The sequence below is a fragment of the Mus caroli genome, chromosome 1, assembly GCF_900094665.2.
Source record: "Mus caroli chromosome 1, CAROLI_EIJ_v1.1, whole genome shotgun sequence".
NCBI classification, from domain to species: domain Eukaryota; kingdom Metazoa; phylum Chordata; class Mammalia; order Rodentia; family Muridae; genus Mus; species Mus caroli.
The window spans coordinates 161,914,358-161,922,555 of NC_034570.1; positions in this window are offsets into that span (position 1 = coordinate 161,914,358).

An 8,198-nucleotide genomic window follows, 5' to 3' on the forward strand; every position below is an offset into this window, starting at 1 on the left:
CCAGGGAACCAGTACAGTCCTCGCCTCTACCTGCTCTTGCTTACATTCTCTTTACTGCTGTTTCAAGACACCATTATGGCCTGTCAACCACACTCACTGGTCTCTATCCAGCTTGAATTGTCAGAGGTGTACTTTTAAATGAAGATAAACATGCACTAATTTCATGCTTAATACCCCACCCCCTGCCCCGATGCTGCAGGGAAACGGGAGATGCAGACCTAATGGTGTAAAACTTCAGATAGAAGAGGGTATGGGTTTGGGGATCTATTAGACAGCAGTGTGACTATAACCAATAGCAATGTGGTATAGGGTCATGGCTTGGTTAGCTAGCATGTGTGAGAGCACATAGAAAATATATTTCAAAACAACTAACAATAATCCACAGATGTCTCTGTATGAAAATTATAGTAAGCATGGTAAGGGATATATTAATTTGAATTAATCATGTACCACTGATTGCCTATGCATACTGAAACATTACATTTTAGCCCTTAAATGTATACAGTTATGTGTCAATCAAAATGAGGCTAAAAATAAAAGGAAGCAGAAAATAATAGAAACTAAAACCACATTATCAAGACTGGGATGTAGCCTAGTGACAGACTGCCAGGTTTGGCACTGTGTTGAGTTTCTTCACTGGAAATAAAATTTAAAAACTAGAAACCCCTTGTGGTATCTGCCTGAGGTGTAACGATTTTAGCATCTTTTATCCATTTTAGCAAACATGTACACTAAGTATATCCTAACATTCTATAAGTTTTAGTGCAGAGACTGTGCAGAAGAGGTGTGGCTGAGATCCCATGCCTCCAGGAACTCAGTTACAGTCATTACAACCTGCTCCTCATGAGCGTATTGGTCACTTTGTCTTTCAGTTTGAGCCTTAGTAGGATGCTGTGCTGTCCACGTACGGCAGTGGCTGTGCTGCGTTGCGGGCTCAAGTGTTGGGCTTTCTTGTGAGCAAAGCCTGTCTCCCTTTCTCTGCAGCTCCAATACATAACATGTAATACCTAAGCTAACAAAGGTCAGCCCGACAGCAAGTGTTGATGGGGTGCCTGTGCTGGGTATATGGGATGTGAGGAGACATGGTAACTGACTTCAGGCATTCACATTCTCTTTTCCTCTCTGTGGAGCCTGCATATTCCAGTTCCTGAGCATCTGCAGTCCCCAGATTCCACTTTCTTTCTTTTTTTTTAATTTTTAAAATTTATTTATTTTTTTATTAGGTATTTATTTAATTTACATTTCCCAAAAGTCCCCCACATGCTCCCCCACCCACTCCCCCACCCACCCACTCCCACTTCTTGGCCCTGATGTTCCCCTGTACTGAGGCAGATAAAGTTTGCATGATCAATGGGCCTCTCTTTGCACTGATGGCCGACTAGGCCATCTTCTGATACATATGCAGCTAGAGACACGAGCTCTGGGGGAGTACTGGGTAGTTCATATTGTTGTTCCACCTATAGGGTTGCAGGCCCCTTTAGCTCCTTGGTTACTTTCTCTAGCTCCTCCATTGGGGGCCCTGTGATCCATCCAATATCGGACTGTGAGCATCCACTTCTTTCTAAGGGGACCTGCCACTCACTCATACCTCTGGCTTTTCTGTCTTCAATATCTTTCCCTCTTTCTCCATCTTCTCATTTTTTTCCTTCTTGCCCAATTCCTAATCTGTGTCATTATTCATCCAGTCTCCTTCCTACTCTGCATCCTGATGGGGCAGGAATTCTTTTCCTTTTCATCCTGGGAGTTCTGGAGGTTAAATTGATCTGACTGGTGACTTTAGAGAAGATCAGAAGTATACAAGCTGGCACCCTGGGGACTCAGAAATGAGGAACTCTGTAAGGGGAGCGCTAGTGTGAGTGACAGAGGGACATTGACTTTGATTGGGGCATAAAAGCCATTTCATTTGCAAACTGAGCTCAAAATGCCCAAGAAACGAATACAGAGCTTACCTCTAAACATAATCTGCTTATTTTTAAAGTGCTCAGAAAAGGAATCGTATTTGTTTAAGAAAATGAAATAGTTTGAAACATAAAATTAATAACTCATTGAGTATAATATACCTACATCATCAATTTGTGTTACTGTGTAAAAGATTTACTTCAAATGGCCCAGATCACTTTACATGTCATTGTGGTGGGGGCAGCTTTAATTATCACATTTAAATAGACCTGTGCTCTTATTCATAATAAGTGTACTGTTTTAAAAATTTAGGTAGTAGAGCATTTAGGCTTAAATGGCTAAATGGGTTTTACCTAAGCAAACAGAGTCTAACTCAGATTCTAACTAATGAAAAAAAAAATCACAGAATAAGCTCTACCTAGGAACTCTCCACTTTGACCAATCAACTGTTTTTTCTTGCTTCTATTAGCAGCTTATAAATATTTTCCCCCTTTATCTTCTGGGATGCCCTGGATCACTGAGGACTGGTATTGCCAAACTCATAAATTACTGTTGACTCAAATACATGCTCTAAAACATCATCTTGTTAAGGTTTATCTTTTCACAGTTACCAGCTTATGTCTTTTGAAGCCCCAATTCATAAGTGGACTAGGAAGTAGTAGTTGTCATGACTACCGTCTGTCTCCTTTATTGGCTCCAAGAAGATAAGAACTGCTAGTTTGCTACCTTTTGTTTGTTTTATATACATGCCAAACCCTGGAGGATGTCAAATGTCAATACTGCAAGAATGAATGACTGGTGAGTAGCAGTTGAGGTTTATCTTTCCTAAGGTTTGACGACTATCTGGAGTTTTAGGAAGATCTAAGACCTAACCATTGTATGTTTTCTCTGTCTGCTTTTGATAGGAAAGAATAGAACAGAAACTTTATCCTAACGTTTCCTTGAATACTTGAGTAACTGGTTACAAGGAGGCTGGCAAGATGGCTCAGCAAGATGGGTAAGAGAACACTGACTACTCTTCTGAAGATCCTGAGTTCAAATCCCAGCAACCACATGGTGGCTTACATCCACCTGTAATGAGGTCTGACACCCTCTTCTGGTGTGTCAGAAGACAACTACAGTGTACTTATATATAATAATAAATAAATCTTAGGGCCAGAGCAAGCAGGGACTGAGGGAGCAGGGCTGATCAGAGCAAGCAGGGTTGACTGGAGCAAGTAGAGGTCCTAAAATTCAACTCTCAACAACCACACAAAGGCTTACAACCATCTGTACAGCTACAATGTACTCACATACATAAAATAAATAAATCTTTAAATAACAAAGAAGAGACTTTGAGGAAGGGTTACAATAAGTAGGTGGTCATCTGTGCTTTGTACTGACAACCTATTGCTCAGGGCAAGGCTGTTCTAGAACTGAAGCCCTACAGGAACAACTGAACCCAAAGCAAATTCAGCTGGGGAGAAACTTCTTTCATTCTCTCTCTCTCTCTCTCTCTCTCTCTCTCTCTCTCTCTCTCTCTCTCTCTACTCTGCTTGCACAATAATTTTTTAGTGCTCCACATTACACCAACCACACATCTCATCCTCATCTTGAATTTTATTTCTGTCTCTCTGTATCTCTCTGTCTCTCTCTGTCTCTCTCTCTCTCTCTCTCTCTCTCTCTCTCTCTCTCTCTCTTCCTCCCCCTTCTTTCCTACTTTGCTTGCAATAAAAACTGACATAATCTACCACTACACAGGGAACTTCCAATCAGCACTTAGTGGTTATTTTGAGATGTAAAAGGACAGACAGAACAGGAGGTATTTGAGGACAGGGTCTAATGTGAAAGAGAATCCCCAAACCAACTAAATCATGACAGTAAGATGATCTAGGAAAACAAGAGAGGGCATTATGATTTCAACATGAAATGTTCTCCCATGACCATGGGCTCATGTTTTGAGCACTGCTTCCTTAGCTCAGAGGCTGTAGAACCTTTATGTAGTGGGGCACAGCTGATGAAAGCTGCACTCAATGGCCTGGCCTTTGGAGCTTATAGCTTGGCTCCTGGTTCTAACTCCATTCTCTCTGCTTCTGGTGAGCATTCTATGAATAACTCTCCTCCATCACATGATGTTATCCCTTGTAGTGGACCGACGTTTCTGAAACCATGAGATCAGTAGATCTTTCTCCCTTAAGTTGTTTCTGTCAGTCATTTTGGTCCCAGTGTAGCATTTCTGTTTAGGTTTCTCTGATGTGTTTGTCAGATGTCAGGCATCATTTTCTTCTATGACCTTGTAGAAAATATTGGCTTTTTAATTGCAGGTGGTGCTTATGAGAGATTCTCTCTACGTATAGGATAATTGTGGAAGGAGAATGAAATTGGATAAGTTAACTGTAAGGAGACGGTGGCACAAACTGAGATTCTGCATTGAACTTGGCAACTCCGAGTTCAAACAAAAGGTATCTGGCAGTTTGATTTGTTGAGTGGGACATGAGCTAACTGACATTTTCTGAGTTGATAAGCCAGCCCTGTGGTGGCCGATGCCCTTGCAGCTTTAGTCATGGAAGGGACAGCACTGTGTTCTTGCTGGAATATACAATTTAGAAATGAATGTGCTTTTCCTAGACACAATAATTCTACACATGCTATCATGTTTGGACCCAGAGAATGCCTCTTTCACAGTTATGGCTGTCCATAGAGTGCTACCAGTTAGTCTTACTTGGCTGTACAATGGGTACAAGTTATCTCACTGTCTATGTTCCATGCCATCTTGAAGCAGGTGACTTGACTGAACAGTGGGATGGTTTTTGAGGATTTGATAATACATAGTCTACTTCTGCTAGTGTGGTGCTTTAAATATGCTTGGCCCAGGGGGTGATACTGTCGGGAGGTATGGCCTTGTTGGACGAAGTGTGTCACTGTGGAGGTGGACTTTAAGGGATGCTCCTAGTGCTCAAGCTCTGCCTAGGGTGGAGAATGGAAGAGAAACCACTCTCCTCTTGGCTGCTTCAGATGAAACTATAGAACTCTGGGCTCCTCTAGCGTCATGTCTGCCTGCACGCTGCCATGATTTCTTCCGTGATGATAACGGACTGAACCTCTGAAACTGAAAGCCAGCCCTAATTAAATGATATCCCTTATAAGTGTTGGCTTGGCCATGGTGTCTCTTCACAGCAATAAAACCCAAACTAAGACAGCTAGTATACCAAAAATACTAACACTTTATAAAAGACGAACACTTTATAATCAGAAAATTATTGCTCATAGCTTGGTAACCGGGACCTCTAAGAAAGGTGTTGGAAAGTGTGCTGTCTGATGAGGGATCTCTCTTTCACAGACGGAGCATGGCTGCTGTGTTGTCACATGGTGAAAAGGGACAAACTGGCACCCTCAACCCCTTTGATAAGAGCACAAATTTCACTTAAGAGAACACGTAAGGCCTCCTTACTTCTCAAAGACTTCCCCTGACTTCATCATGTTGCAAGCCAGGATTTCAACATGTGAGTTTTAAGGGACACAGACTGTAGCAAATAACTTTCAAGGCTAAGGCTCTCCAGAAGGTTGTCTATGCTCTGAACCCATATCAAATGTAGATTGCTGTTTCTCCATAGCTTAGATCCAGGGTGGAAATGGGAGTGACTCGACTCATCCCTCAGCTCACTGCCAACTCTTTTCCTCCTCTCCATCCTCCTTCTCTTTCCATGAGTTAGGGTCTTGTTATGATTCTCAGGCTAGTCTTGAACTCTTGGACTCAGTGGCCTCTTGCTGTATAGCTGACTTTACAGATACACCTTAGAAATATTTAGGTTTTGCTGAGCCAGAGAACTTCTCTGTAGTTTGGATGTGGTTTGCCTTCCGTCAGCTCATGTTCTAAAGGCTTGTTTTACAGTGTAAGTGAATTACCAAGTAATAAGGGAGCCTTGTGGGCAGTGATTTAGTCATTGTGGGTACTACCCTTGGAAGACATTCATCTTTGCCTTTTGTGGATGAGTTAGAGCTCCCAAGACTAAACTGGTTATAAGACTGAGCTTTTAGAAAGCAAGGTTGGTTTTCTCATGCTACTCTAGTTTTCTCCCTAGCCCTGCCTCCTGTATATGTGTACAGTCTTACTCCATGTCTGCATATAAGTTGAGAAGGACTCAAGGTCCTTGTGCTGATAGAGAAGCACTAGAGAAACCAGAATGTTATACACACAGGCTTTTCTCTTCCATGGAAGGGATTCATACCTGTTTCCCCACACAGAAGGCCTGAGTGGATATTGTTTATAGCCTGGCACTCTTTGCTATTTTGTGGGGCCAGGGTTCACCCAAATCCTTCAGACTCCTCAGCCTTGCTTCTCAGTCAATAGAATCTATTCTTGTGGAAGCAGTCATAAGTATTTAAAGGAGTGTCAATGTAGTTGTACCTTAAGCTTTATTGTAATAATTATCATGAGGAGACTTTTAAAAAAACTTTTTATTGGTTCGTTGTAAATTTCACATCATGCACCCCAATCTCACTCTGCCCTTGTAACTTCCTCCAAAAGAAAACAATAAACAAACAAACAAATAAAAATTTAAAAACACATCTTGCCATGGAAGTTGTGATGTGTCATGGTGTGTCGCACAGTGTATCCTTTTGCCTCAAACATGTTCATTACAAGTCACTGGTTTGGTTCAAGGACTTTGGTTTCTGCTACACTATCAATACTGGATCCTTACTGGGACTCTTTGATAACCTGGTTGTTGTCCTGTGACATGGAGATCCTGTAGCTTTGGATCTGCAGGACTGGCCCCTTCACCTCTTCCAGAAGTTCACAGACTAAGTAGATGTTGTGATGGGCCAGATCAGTCTTTATTGAATTAGAGATCCTCTGACTATTCCCTTACCCTAGGAAAGCCCCCTGTCATAGGTGACTACAGCACCGGATGCCTCTCATTCTTAGCAGTCATGACTTCAGTCGTGTTATTTGAATGGTAGTGTCTACCTTGGCCTCTCTCACTCTAGCATAAGCACCCAGAAGGCACAGACCTCTGTTCTGTGCTCTATTTTGAACAGTGCCTGGCATTAGTTGCACTCAGTAGTGCTGTTGGACAGATGTGTGACATGTGTGTGAGTGCATGAGCAGGCGCCTTTCTGAAATGGTACATAAAATGTTGCTCTCCCTTCTTTCTCTTAATTAGGTTTCTCCGTCTGAGAACTCATTTCTCACATTTCACAAGTCCTCCACCACGCAGGTTGGAGGGCTGTATGTGGTGGGCCTGGGAGGTGGTGTGACTTTTCACACTGACAAGCTGGTGGTTTCCTTTGCCTACAGGTCAAACTCAAGAGGAAGGAACCTTCTTTTGCAGCTAATGTCGTGAAATATTGAGTTCATAGATTCCAGGCCCAATTTAATTCAAGGGCGGGGTGGTGGTGATGGAGATGGAGATGAGAGGGTGATTAGGGTCCTAATTATTTACTGTGTGAGTTAGTTCCCAGAGAAGAGGAGATGCAAGTGTTGGAGTCAAAGCCCAGGCTCTCTTTGTCTGCCCATAACCCACCACAGATTCAAGCCACAGGCTCTGACAGAAATTAATCTTTTCCTGTGATCACTGTGGGAGGGTCTTCCTCTATTCTCCCATAGGGGGGGGCATTTTCCACCTTCCGAAACCACAGTTTTAGTAGGTGGGTTTCAGTTTTCCCCTTCACCTCCTCTTAGCAGACGCCAGCTCTTTTGCTCTCACCGCAAATCTATTTAAAACGTCTTCCATTCTGCTATACAGTGAACATTTTCTTAAATTGAAAAGCATTTGGAAAATGAACACACACACACACACACACACCACACACACGTACACACACGTAAGAGACAAACTTGCACTCTCCCCAGCAACCAGTCTTAATAGTTCTGACGTATTTTCTTTCATTTGTTTCATACACATAGATTTATTTTCAATGTACTTCATATTAACTGAAGGGCAGAGAAGAGAATTGGCTTCTCTCCCTCTTCCTCTCCTTTTTATTTATTTAGGAACAGTGTCTCATCTATCTCACACCCATCCCACCCCAGCTTGTTAACACAGGAGTCTAAGTTTCTGACCTTCTTACCAACACCTGTGGAGTGCAGCTATTACAATCACACACCACGACACTCAGTTCACACCGTGCTTGGGCTGGGATCCAGGGTTTCATGCAAGGCATGTCTTTCAGTGCAGCAGTACTCATGGAGCGCATTCAGTTCCCCATGTTACCTTTTCCACTTGTGATGCCATGACATTTTCTAGCTTTACACAAATGTATGACCTGTCCTTCCTTCCTTCCTTCCTTCCTTCCTTCCTTCCTTCCTTCCTTCCTTC